The following is a 14,724-nucleotide window of genomic DNA, read 5'->3' as shown; positions in this document are numbered from 1 at the left end:
GTTTACGGGCTGCTTATAGCAAGCGAAGTTTGAATTGGGAAATTAGAAAGATTGACGGATCACACACCTGTTTGTCAACCATGCAACCTGCAGATCATGTCAACCTTGATTCCAACCAAATTGCTTCTATTGTGATGAACTCTATAAAGGAAAATCCTTCCATACCTATCAAAAGTTTGGTAGCTGAAATTAAAAATCGTTTCGGATATTCAGTTTCATATGACAAAGCCTGGAATGGTAAGCAAAAAGCGCTTGCTAAGGAGTTCGGAGATTGGGAAGAGTCTTACAATGAACTTCCCAAGTGGTATGAAGCTGTACAACAAAGCAATCCCGGCACAATAATTCAATGCACTGGATCTCCTGTACAAGTAAGTGGCCAACCTGACCCTTCTTGCTATATTATGGAACGCGTATTTTGGTCTTTTGGACCATGCATCCAAGGGTTTAACTATTGCAAGCCAGTTGTCCAAGTAGATGGGACATTTCTGACAGGAAGATATCAAGGGACATTGCTAACAGCACTAGCTCAAGATGGGTCACGTAACATATTCCCTTTGGCCTTCGCAATAGTATAAGGAGAAACAAAGGAGGCCTTAATATGGTTTTTTCAACTCTTAAGGGAGCATGTTACACCACAATCAATCCTCTGCTTGATAACAGACAGGGGGAAAGGCATATTGATAGCCCTACAATCTGAAGAAATACAATGGGAAGCAGATGGACTGCAATCAGTATACTGCATACGTCATATTGCTTCAAATTTCAACAAAAAATTCAAGAATCACGAATTGAAGAACCGGTTAAAGAATATGGGTAATAATTTTTTTCTTTCATTCACCACATTCAATAATTAAACTAACTAATATAATTGTATTTTTACAGCTTACGAGGTGAAACAACCCATATTGGATGCTAAATTGACAGCTTTGAGATCCTATTCACCAGAAGTGGCATCTTGGATTGACAGGATACCACTACAAAAATGGACTCAGGCCTATGATGGAGGTAGTAGATTTGGGCACATGACAACAAACCTGGCAGAATGTATGAATTCTGTTTTAAAAAGAGCTCGTTCATTACCAATTTGTGCTCTAATTAAGGCAACATTTGAAAGGACCGCAACATGGTTTGTTGAGAGAAGGGTTAAGGCAGACTCCATGTTACGAGCAGGCCACCAATATACAGAGGAAACTAATGCTATCATTAGAAAAAATCAACAACAAGTGGGAATGTGTCAAGTTCGTCGATACTCAAGAGAAAATAATGAATTTCAAGTTCAAGAGATGTTTTCTCCACATGATCACCGCCTACCAATGTCTTTTACAGTTAGATTAAATGATTGGTGGTGTGATTGTGGTCATTTTCAAGCTCTTCGACTGCTTTGTCATCACGTAATAGTTGTTTGCTCTTTCTCGCATATTGACCTAACCTCATACATCCATCCAGTTTATAGCCTCTACAACATCAATAAAGCATATGAAATACAATTTCATCCGGTTAGGAATAAAGAATATTGGTCACCATACACCGGACCAAATTTCATTCTAGACCCAAACATGCGCCGTAGGGTAAGGGGAAGACCACCAACTAATAGAATCCATAATGAGATGGATGAACCAAATCCAAATAGACGAAGAAAATGTTCATATTGTAGAAATGAAGGACATCATAGGGGCAACTGTCCCTATCGTCAGTAATTTTATTATGTAATTTTTATTGTGTTATTTTTATTATGTTATTTTTATTATGTAATTTTTATTTTGTTACTTTTATTATGTAATTTTTATTATGTTATTTTTATTACGTATCATTTAGGTTGCGCATTTAAATTATGTTATTTGTGTATTTTTTAAAATTACTTTATTTTACCAATAACAAAATTAATTCCCAATAAATTAAATGTAATAACTACTCTTAAGAAAATTGTGTAAAATAAGGTTAAAAAAAAAACTGAAAATTTTTAAAAAATAAAATAAAATGCAACGTTAAAAAAAAAAACCGAAACCGGTCTTCTGCCTGACGACTTCAGTGCAGAAACCGGTTTTCCGCCTAGTGACTTCAATTATTAAAAAAAAAGAAAAAGAAAAAAGAAACCGGCATTTGGGAGGACGACTTCTTCTTGAATGTCGTCCTCCCCCCTGACGACACGACCTAGATTTACAAAAAAAATTTCAAAGGACCCATATTTACAAATTATTGGTCAAAATGACCCAGATTTACAAAAAAGCCCATAAATAATACATGGGCCCAAGCCCTAAAGAAAAACCCATCAAGAAATAAGATCCAGTCTACGCGGACTATGCAGCAGAACTATCATTACCCTGTTGCCCATGGGTGTTCCTCGCATCTGCTCACACCAACAAGTTGATGATCATCGCAAGAGAGAGTACCACACAACAGAACACACAAGAACAACAGTAGGGTAAGCTAAAGCACAAAAGATTTCATCCATCAAATCAGATATAATTTCACAATATCATACACTCAATTCAACCAAGCATGTTATGACTTGTCAGGCAATACACTACGACTCGACTCGACTCATCTGGATACGTATAGCCTGGTCGGATTCAGCGGATGCTTGCACTTGTGGTGGATACCTCTGCTCACCCCCGAGCTGCTCACCCCCGAGCTATGTGTTACAAATATTACGATGAATCAATTTCCCTCACCACAAGGTTAGCCCTTAATGAATTTCAGGCCTCTTGCTACTCTCACCACAGGAGTCAGTCCGCTCTAAGTGAGACTAACTGGCTCCTTAGAGTGTCATGATGCAATCCTTACCTCGAATCCTTAGCTAGTTATACAGATGGGGCACCACCATAGACAGTCACTAATAGGGGCCATGGAATTACGTCCCGACCTAGAAATGGGTTTGTACGGGACTTCGACACTGAATCAAGAAGCACAGCAGCTCTAGAACCCGACTCGCAAACTAGAACAGCGGGTAAAACGAGTTAATACAGAGTCTCCCACTGTGACTACGAAACTATACTAGACAGAGGCGATAAGGAGAAAAAGTACTTACGTGAGCAGAACATTGGCCAAGCTAAATGTGAATCTGAAGAACATTGAAACCCTAGCAGAAGACGGCAGCAGCAGCAGCTCTAGGAAGTGGGGTTTCTATTTTACGAAAAGTGAGCTTAGGTTAGGGTTTGGGGCGGACTAGGTCTGTTTTCCCTTTCTGGGCCAGCCCTAAGGTCCAATGGTTAAGGCAGCCCTAAGAAAAGGGGCAGAATGGAAAGTGGGCCTTACATTCTCCCCAACAAAAAGAATTTTTGACCTCGAAAATAAAGACTCACCAGGTAAACAGATGTGGATGTGATTTTCTCATGTCCTCCTCTAACTCCCTAGTCAAGTCACCTGTCCTCCGATCCCAGATGACTTTAACAAGACTGACGGCCTTCCCTCGGCGTTCCTCAACCTTGCTATCCTCTATATATCCTCAGCTTCCAATACGTGAGCCGGATCGAACACATACTTCCTTAGCTGTGACACATGAAACACCGGATGAAGGTTTGCCAACTGAGGGGGTAAAGCTATCTCATAAGCCACCGGCCCAATCCTCCTCGTGATCTGATATGGGCTAAGGAATTTAGGAGAAAGTTTCCTTGAGCAAAGAGCCCTTCCCACACCAGTGGTTCGGGTCACCCTCAAGAACACATGGTCGCCGACTGCGAACTCTAAGGGCCTTCTCCTACGGTCTGCATAGGCTTTCTGCCTACTCTGAGAAGCCTGCATTCTGTTCCTCACCATCCTCACTTTCTCAGTGGTCTGCTCTAACAATTCTGGTCCAACCAATACCGCTTCTCCATCCTGATACCAATAGAGAGGAGTCCTACACCTCTTGCCATAAAAAGCCTTGTATGGCGCCATGCTAATGCTCGCATGAAAGCTGTTGTTGTAGGTAAACTTGATTAACGGTAACACCTTATCCCAAGCCCCCAAGTGATCCAATATACACGTCCGTAGCAAGTCCTCAAGTGACTGAATGGTCCTTTCTGATTGACCATCAGTCTAGGGATGGTAGGCTGAGCTCATAGTCAACTTGGTCCCCAAAGCCTCTTGTAAGGTTTTCCAGAACTGAGACGTAAAACGTGGGTCTCTGTCGGAAACTATGCTCGAAGGTACTCCATGCAATCTCACGATTTCCTTAACGTACAGCTGGGCCAACTTGGCCATGGACATTCTCAAGTTCATCGCCAAGAAGTGGGCACTCTTGGTCAATCGATCCACTATCACCCAAATGGTGTCATGTCCTCTAAAAGTCCATGGCAGATGGGTCACAAAGTCCATGGAGATGTTGTCCCATTTCCACACCGGTATCACCAAAGGCTATAGAATCCCATCGGGCCTCTAGTGCTCCAGCTTCGCCTTCTGACAGGTCAGACATGCTGATACGAAAAGGGCCACATCCTTCTTCATCCCCTACCACCAGAAGGTCTCCTTGAGGTCCTGATACATATTAGTCATGCCAGGATGCAAGCTAAGACGACTTTTGTGCCCCTCCTCAAGGATAAACTTCTTCACCTCTGCATCATTAGGTACACAGATTCTACCCTGAAATCTCAGTATACCATCATTACCTAAAGCAAAGTCCCTGACCTCATTCGACCCAAGTTGTTCTATGACTCTATTTAGACTGGCGTCCAATAACTGCCTCTCTCTGACTGAGTCCAAAAAGGCACTAGATATAGTAAGGGTACTACACCTAATGGATTCGGACCCCAACTCCACCTGTAGTCTCATGTCTTTGAACTTTTCTAGCAGTTCCACCTCCTTTATCATGAGATGTGCCGTATGTACAGTCTTCCTACTCAAGGCATCCGCTACCATGTTTGCCTTCCCCGGGTGATACAACAGTTCAAAATCATAGTCCTTAAGAAACTCCATCCACCTCCTCTGCCTCATGTTCAGCTCTTTCTGGTCAAATAGATACTTGAGGCTCTTATGATCGCTGAACACACAGAACTGAGCACCATAGAGATAGTGCCTCCAGATCTTCAAGGCAAATACTATCGCTGCCAACTCCAGGTCATGAGTGGGGTAGTTACGCTCATGCACCTTAAGTTGCCTCGAAGCGTACGCCACTGCCTTCTTCTCTTGCATTATAACACAACCGAGCCCAAGATGAGATGCGTCATAGTAGACTTCAAACGGTTTCCCCACATCCGGAATTACCAATATAGGAGCACTCGTCAACCTTCTCCTTAGCTCCTGAAAGCTCTCCTCACACTTGTCCGTCCAAGTGAAAGGTTGGTCCTTCTGAGTAAGTAAAGTCAGAGGCGCTGCTATCTTGGAGAATCCCTCTATGAACCTCCTATAATAGCCTGCCAACCCTACAAAGCTCCTGATCTCTATGGCCGACTTAGGACTTTCCCACTTGACCACTGCCTCGACTTTCGCAGGATCCACTGCAATCCCCTAGGTGGATATCACGTGCCCCGAAAACTGAACCTCATCCACCCAGAACTCACACTTGGACAACTTGACATACAACTGCTTCTCTTTCAAAACACCAAGCACCAACCTCAGGTGTTCTGCATGCTCCTCCTAAGTTCTGGAATAGATAAGGATGTCATCTATGAAGACTACGACAAACTTATCTAGGAATGGCCGGAAGATCATGTTCATGTAATCCATAAACACCGCCAGAGCGTTGGTCACCCCAAAAGGCATAACCACATACTCGTAGTGGCCATACCTGGACCTGAAAGCCATCTTCTGTACATCATCCGCCTTTACCAAAATCTGATGGTATCCTAATTGTAGATCAATCTTCGAGAACACTGATGACCCATGTAGCTGATCCATCAAGTCGTCGATTCTCGGAAGAGGGTACTTATTCTTGATAGTCATTTTGTTCAACTATCTGTAGTCCACACACAGACGTGAACTCCCATCCTTCTTTTTCACTAACAACACTGGTGCTCCCCAAGGAGAAGTGCTGGGTCGGATAAACTGTTTCGCCATCAGTTCCTTTATCTGTTTCTTAAGTTCAACCAACTCTGCTAGAGCCATGCAGTATGGAGCCATCGATACCGAACCCGTCCCTGGCACTAGATCGATAGAGAACTCCACCTCTCTGTGGGGAGGTAGCCTTGACACTTCCTCTGGGAATACATCCTCGAACTCCTGCACTACTGGTATGGCAGACTCCATCCTTCCTCCTTCCACCTGTAGATGCGTGAAGATCACGAAGCACTGTGCACCATCTCGCAGTTCCTTCAGAACCCCTTGGGACGATATAACAACTCAGGTTCCTTCGAGTCTAGGAATAATAGTCTCTTCTCTCAGCAATCTATAAGAATGAGATTGGTAAAGAGCCAATCCATCCCTAAGATTACCTCTAACTCTTGTAGAGGCAGGCAGATTAGGTTCACTTTGTACCTGCGTCCCTCTACCTCCACTGGATACCTCACACATAAGGATGATGTACTGACTAAATCTGATGCCAGAGTAGACACCGCAAGCTCACATTGCAGCTCGCACACCGGCAGACCCAACCGTTCAACACATGCATTTGACACAAAGGAGTGTGTCGCTCCAGAATCATATAACACACAACATCTCATCCCAGAAATCACATAATAACCCATAACGAGGTTACCTAAACTTGCCGCCTCTACTCCGATCATGGCCTATTGCCTCTATCTTTCCGTTGATGTTGATAGGGAGTCTGAACTGGAGGGCGTGTCACTGCCCTGGCAAGGTTGGGACAATCCTTCCCATAGTGGCCTTCCTTGCCACAATTGTTGCACCAGCGATAACCCTCCATACGTGGACAAGCATTCCTCAGGTGAGGGCCTCCACATATGTAGCACTGTACTCGGCCCTGTTGAGGGGAGAAGCTCCTAGACCCCTGAGGCTGATGGTGGGGCCTATCATATGGTCTCCTCCACTCCTCGTGTCTGGGCTTGGACCTAGATGGTCCACCAATCCTCTGAGGCGGCTGTGACTGCTATGGGCGCTGACCTTCCACCTCACGCTTCACTTCTCCATCACTCTGGCCTTCTCCACCAGAGCGGCAAAGTCCTTGATGGACAAGGGGGCCACCATATAGCGGATATCACCGCGAAGACCATTCTCAAACTTCCTGCATCGCCACTCCTCATCAAGTGACAAGGTGTAGAAACGGATGAGGTGCTTGAATTTCTCAACACACTCTAACACAATCTTCCCTCCCTAGGTCAACTGAAGGAACTCAACCTCCTTGGCGTACCGGATGCTGTCTGGAAATTACTCGGAGAGGAATCTCTCCCTGAAGGCCCCCCATGTCACAAGCTCCTCCCTCTCCTCTAGGATGGATTTGGTGCTCATCCACCAATGCTTTGCCTCCCCCGTGAGCATATACACAAAGAACACCAACCTGTTCTCCGCAAGGCACATCTTTGCATCATAGATGCGCTCCAGGTCCTTCAGCCATTGGTCTGCGGTGTCAGGACTAGTCTTGCCGTCAAACTTCGCCGGGTGGTGCTTTCGAAAGTCCTCCAAACTCCACTCCCTGACTGTAGGTCATGGTTCAGGACCAAACACAAGGGCAACCGCCTTGTTCTCCTCCAGCTGGCGGAGGGCCTCCATATGTTGTCGATGAGCATCCTCAACAACTATTCTTGCAGCTTCCATCTGCTGTATCACTGCCTGTTGCTGCTCAAGCGACGCCGCCTGTCGCTGCATAGATGCCTCATGTTGCTGCATCATCGCAGTACTCTGCTGCACCATAGCCGCTACTATGGCTTCTATAGCTCTTGCGATGTTCGGTGCATCACCCTGGGAGGATTGAGCGTTCCTACGGTGAGGTGCCATAGCTCACTGGAACATAGAAAATCACTTGGTTAGGCTCGATAAGATAGGATTTTAACTAAACACTCAAAGACACACAGAGAAAGCTAAGCAGACAATCCAAGTCCACAGACCTAAGAAATGACCGCTCTGATACCATAAATGTAACGACCCATTTAATTTATAAACGCAATTAAAGGAAACGCTACACATAGAGAGTATAATAACGCAGTCCTGGGGTCTTAATGTCACCCGTACAAGACTAGGCACACCACGATGCCAACACGAAACAGTTGAAAGGTCAACAGATAAAGTAGAGTACTAAGCATAAATAATACATGGGCCCAAGCCCTAAAGAAAAACCCATCAAGAAATAAGATCCAGTCTACGCGGACTATGCAGCAGAACTATCATCACCCTGTTGCCCATGGGTGTTCCTCGCATCTGCTCACACCAACAAGTTGATGATCATCGCAAGAGAGAGTACCACACAACAGAACACACAAGAACAACAGTAGGGTAAGCTAAAGCACAAAAGATTTCATCCATCAAATCAGATATAATTTCACAATATCATACACTCAATTCAACCAAGCATGTTATGACTTGTCAGGCAATACACTACGACTCGACTCGACTTATCTGGATACGTATAGCCTGGTCGGATTCAGCGGATGCTTGCACTTGTGGTGGATACCTCTGCTCACCCCCGAGCTGCTCACCCCCGAGCTATGTGTTACAAATATTACGATGAATCAATTTCCCTCACCACAAGGTTAGCCCTTAATGAATTTCAGGCCTCCTGCTACTCTCACCACAGGAGTCAGTCCGCTCTAAGTGAGACTAACTGGCTCCTTAGAGTGTCATGATGCAATCCTTACCTCGAATCCTTAGCTAGTTATACAGATAGGGCACCACCATAGACAGTCACTAATAGGGGCCATGGAATTACGTTCCGACCACTGAAGCACGACCCTAAGACCCCGCCTAGAGGTCTCAAGGATTTACGCACTGACATGAACCAAGCATAAATCAACAATACGAGAACACTAATCATGCTTACAATTTCATACCACCCTTTGAAAATAATTCCGCATTCATATCACATGTTGAATCCTTACCACTGGTCATTACCACCGCATGAGTGTAGGGCCTCATCTCATATCAATGCCATGTCCCATCAATTCCAATTCACTCATTAATTTCACATGCCAAGTTCCCACGATATCCATCATTCACCATTTATGAATTTTGTCACGCATACATAGCAACCCATTATATGTATATATGTATATCATCATAACAATCATACCCAAACAATTATCAAGCATCCAAGAACAACCAAGCAACCAAACAAAGCAATGTCCTGCTCAGCCCCTCGCTCAGGCTGAAGGGTCTCGCTTAGGCGAGTCCCTTTCGCCTAGGCGAGGGCTCGAAAGAGAAACCAGAAACCAACGCGGGATCTCGCTCAAAAATAATGAGCGGGTCTAGGAAGTGGGGTTTCTGTTTTACGAAAAGTGAGCTTAGGTTAGGGTTTGGGGCGGACTATGTCTGTTTTCCCTTTCTGGGCCAGCCCTAAGGCCCAATGGTTAAGGCTGCCCTAAGAAAAGGGGCAGAATGGAAAGCGAGCCTTACAAACGGTGACAGATATGTGTCATTTTGTGATTTTTTTAGTTATTATTTATTTATTTTTATTATTTAAAAAAATGTCTACATGTTAAGGTATCGTGTCATGTGTGTCAGAGTTAGTTTTTCTATCTTCAATTTGGCTATGATATTTGTTATTATTGTTCAATTTCGTCCCAATTTTTTTGTTAAATTGAGCAATATTGTCCATCTTCAAATTGAAACCAAATTTAATTTTTATATAAATTTTTTAATGATATTTTAAAATTCATATTTTTATTAAATATTTTTAATTTAGAGTTTATTTAAAATTAAAATAAAAATTTAAAAAGTGGAGAATAATATCATTGGTTTAAAATTTTAAGAGGTTAAAAATCAAATAATGTAATATAATCGATTAATATAATTGTGTATGACATTTTTATGTGATTTTTAATACTTTATGTGATTTATAACCTCTTAAAATTTTAAACTAGCTATTTCCCACTATAACCCTAAACAAAAAATATTTAATGAAAATGTGAATTTTAATAAAATATCAATACAAAATTTATATAAAAATTAAATTTGGTCTCAATGTAGAGAGAGAAAAAAATTCCTCTATTTTAAAATAGATTGGAACTAAATTAAATAAAAATAACAAATATAAGAACAAAATTAAATATAAAAAACTGACTGTACACTAACCTGATATGATACTCTACTCTAACACGTGAACATTTTAAAAATAAAAATAAAACTTATAAATAAATTATAAAAGAATTCAAGAAAACTACAAGGTGACCATGTCACTATTCATGATTGTTAATTATTTGAACGGTATTGAAAAAGAAAAACTAAATTAATAAAATTGACATATATTAAAATCAAATTGAACTAAAAAAAATATATTAAAATTAAATTAAAAAAAACTTCCGTATTTGAGCCAATTACTTTGATTTTGATTTCACATAAATGCTAGGAATAATTGCACGGAGAATTGAACACAGTGTATAATCGAAGGCATAATTAATGACATTCATGAGATATAATAGTTATGCCACCATTATGCACTCCTCTACTCTTCCATTCTCCATATAGTCCATCCTCCATGCATTCCATTTAATTTTCTGTCCATCTACACATTAATAATCTTAAAAAGCACTTAAAAGATAGACTCTTTACAATTATACAATGAGGTAGACATAAATTTAAATACAATTATATGCATGTAATTTAATTAGAATTATCTAAAGTTTGCCATTTCATAACCTTTTAGTCATCTTGATATTTTTTCCTACTTTAGGAAAATACTAAATAAATTTTATGAAAAATAAATTGTTTATGTAATAAATAAAAAGTACTACAATTACCTATCAAAATTTCTACAATTTAATCCCTCGCTTCTCATTTTTCATTTCGGAATTTTTTATTGTAATTTATTTTTTGGACAAAACTTTTTGACTCATTTTTTACAATACTGACGTGGCAAGAGATTTTAAATTTTTTTTATTGCAAATGCATTAATGAGACAAACCCTTACACTTACGGGAACATTTCTTAGGCAAAGTGAAAGAGAGAGAGAATGAAATACAAAGAAAGAAGGAAGTGGTGGAAAGGAAGAACCATTGCAGAGAGAGAGAGAGAAGTGAAGCATTGCAGACATACAGAGAGAGAAGTGCTGGAAAGTGTGAAGCATTGCACCCGTTAGTGTGGGTTAGCAGAGATAGCAGCTACCAGAAGTCCTTGATGGCAACCATCTCATCGTCCCCACCGTGGCATTGAACCATTGTTGTGAGTCCATTACACATATTTCCCCCTGTGTATTTGTTGAAAGGTGTTCCTAAAAAAACCCTTATTTTTTCTGTTTTATTTTTTGGAACAGAGGACCCAAAATTTGAACATGCAAAAGTTTGTTTATTGCTATTGTATGTCATTTCATATTTGAATAGGTTGTTGAGTAAAATGGGTGTCTGTGCCAGTTTCAAATTGTTATATTTGTCATGTCATCCGTAAGTGGAGAGTAAAGACTACATGTGTGGGGAGTCAAGTTACAAATTGTGGAGCGAAGTTGCAGATTTTACAAGAACTGAAATATGATTTTGTGATAACAGAATGCAGTCACTTACACAAATTTTGCACCATACAAGGTCCATTTAATAAACATTGAATATTCACCGTTGTGGGTGTTTGTGGCTCTTTCAAATTGTTCAATTCATCAAATCTTCCATATTTTTATAAAACTATTTTAAATATCGTATTAGGATCACACAATTCACCGACTTAAACAAATTTTTCATCATCCAATTTCCATTCACTGACGTGGGTGCTTTCTTACTTCACAAGTAACAAAATACTCAAGTCATACGTAAGTGGGGAGTTAGAAATTAATATGTGTGGAGTTAAGTTGAACATTATGTTTCAAGGTTGCAGATTTTTATAAAACTAATTTAAATATCATATTGAGATCACACAATTCATCGACTTAAACAAAATTTTCATCATCCAATTTCCAATCACTGACGTAGGTGTTTTCTTACTTCACAATTGACAAAATACTTAAGTCATACGTAAGTGGGGATTCAAGCATTAATATGTGGGGAGTTAAGTTGAACATTAAGTTTTGAGGTTGCAAATTTTTATAAAACTAATTTAAATATCGTATTGGGATCACACAATTCACCGACTTAAACAAATTTTCCATTATCTAATTTTCATTCACTGACGTAGGTGTTTTCTTACTTCACAATTGACAAAATATTCAAGTCATACGTAAGTGGGGAGTCAAGCATTAATATGTGGGGAGTTAAGTTGAACATTAAGTTTCAAGGTTGCAGATTTTAATAAAACTAATTTAAATATCGGATTGAGATCACACAATTCACCGACTTAAACAAATTTTCAATCATCCAATTTCCATTCACTTACGTGGATGTTTTTTACTTGACAATTGCCAAAATACTTAAGTGGGAAGTCAGGAATTAATATGTGGGAAGTTAAGTTGGACATTATGTTTCGAGGTTGCAGATTTTCTTAAAGTAACTTAAATATTGTATTGGGATCACACAATTCACCCACTTTAAGAAATTTTTCATCATCCAATTTCCGTTCATTGACGTGGTGCTTGTCTTACTTAACTGTTGCAAAAATGGTGAACTCATCCATAACAAGGGAGTCAAGTTTCAATATATGGGGAGTGTTGTTGTAAATTATGGACTACACTTGCATCTTAAAAATATATTTTAATATGGTATTGGGATCACACAATTAACTCACTTTAACAAATTTTTCATCATCCAATTTCCATTTACTAACACGGAAAAGTATTAGCTCAAGTGATTGAAAGTACTTTGTTGTGTGAAAAGACTTGGGTTCGGGTCCTATGTATGCTAATTGTATGTTTTTTTATGGTGCATTTTTTTGTTATATATTGAATGGGATTAGTGATAATGTAATTCTAAGATTAGAGGAATTATCACAAAACATGATTTGGTTGAATTGGTTGTGCCTTGACTTTGTAATTGTAGGGGTGTGTGTTCAAACCTTTCTCAGAACGAAATTAACCTCTTTATTTTTTTTCTAATATAATTGTGGTCTGAATGTGAAAGGGTGGGAAACCCTAGAGGCAATGGGCAGCCAAGGTAGTTGGGAAAAACAACCCATAATGGTCTATGAAAGGTAATTATAGACATTAAAAGGGCATTTTCGTTTTTTTTTTCATTAACCACAAATAGGGATCATATAAAAAGGCAAAATAAAGCAATTAGAAGAGTTTTTGAGACTGAAAACTAAGAGAGTGGTGAGGAGCATGAGTTCTGAGTGGAAAGAGGGTTTTATAGAAAACTTGTGTGTGCCTTAGACGTGTGAGAGCTGAACTGTGGTGAGTAGCCAAAAAGGGAGGCTCTGGGAATCTTAAAGCAAGGGTTAGAAGATCATTAGGAGCAAGGAATTTCCAGATTAGGGGAGCTTTACGCTTGATTTCTATGTTCGCGAATGAATTGCACGATTTTATATTTATGTGTTATGAATTTTTGTGCTCAATTTGATGTGAGTTTGAGGTTGGTTGTTTTTTATATTGTTTGAAAAGTATCTTATACCCTGGTATGAATATGATAGAGGTATTATTTATGTTGTATGATATGTTATGTTCAATCTCAAAATTGTGGTCAAATTGGGTCTAAATAATGTCCATAGGACTTGTGCATTGTTTTGGATTGCTTGGTAATGATTGAATGTGGTTTGAGTATGGTTTTTCTGGTGTTTTTGTGCGTAAACAGAGGAGACATCTAATATTTTTGCTCAGGCGAGTGAGGCTCGCCTAAGCGAAAATAGTAGAGACTCAACTTTGATATTGCTCGAGCTTCTCGCTCAAGCGGAGAGACCAGGTTTTGGGTGACAGACCAGCTCGCTTAGGCGAGAGTTACTCGCCTAAGCGAGAAATCGTGAAGTTTCGTGTGGTGATGTCGATTCACTGCCTAGACGAGGGAAGAGTGTTCTAGGTGAGGTGTATTCTTGCCTAAGCGAGAATTCGTACACTGTCACTGTCACTTGCTCGCCCAGGCGAGAGAGCCTAGCTTAAGCGAGTCAGGCCTGATCGCTTGAGCTTAAGCTTCTAGCCTAAGCGAGATTTGTGGTTTGTGGGTGTGGTTTGGACGCATTGGATGTGAACTTGGGTCAGGAGGTGCTATGCCATGAGCGGGTAGGTTCATGGATGGTGGTGAACACGTGATGATATGGGCGGGGAGGCTCATATCCAGTTACTCTCGTGTGAGGATACAGGCGAGGTAGGTTCGTATGGTTTAGCTCACACTTAAGAGATTTTGCGTGCGGGGAGGTACGTAGCTGGTGGATTACGTGTGTTGGACTACGGACGGGTAGGTCCGTAGAGTAAGACTACGAGCAGGGAGGTTCGTAGAAGCAGGACCACGAGCGAGCAAGTTGGTGTGAGCATCATAAATCCTGAGTCCATGGTTAACTATGTTGTGTGTTGTGAAGGTTGAAAAGCCTTAGGGATTAAAGTTTTGGCCAAGAACTAACTAGAATAGAACAAATGGGTGTACTATTGTTATTTCTAATATATTATATGTTATTTAATCATTTATAAGCTCACCATTTTTGTTTGTGCTTGGCGATGATCATGTAATTATTTACACGGGAGTAGTTGATGATACAGTTGATGCTGCTAACACTTGAGATGGAAAGAGGGGCTAGCTTGGGATTCGAGCTAGGAACCTATTTATGTTTTTTGTTAATTTTATTTGATTTTGGAAATTGTAATAAGACTATTTCTTTTTATATAGCTTTAATTGATTTTTTTAGTGCTTGAATAATTCATGA

The 14,724-nt window shown here is 40.4% G+C and overlaps 1 pseudogene; it reads left to right on the top strand.

Moving 5' to 3' along the window:
• LOC114170199 (uncharacterized) lies at window positions 1–1,697 on the top strand (annotated as a pseudogene).
• Window positions 1,698–14,724: the final 13,027 nt, after the last annotated feature.

Source organism: Vigna unguiculata, chromosome 11 (assembly GCF_037176805.1).
Source record: "Vigna unguiculata cultivar grain cowpea cultivar isolate G323 ecotype 2 chromosome 11, ASM3717680v1, whole genome shotgun sequence".
NCBI classification, from domain to species: Eukaryota; Viridiplantae; Streptophyta; class Magnoliopsida; order Fabales; family Fabaceae; genus Vigna; species Vigna unguiculata.
This window is presented reverse-complemented; position numbering and strand designations above follow the sequence as displayed.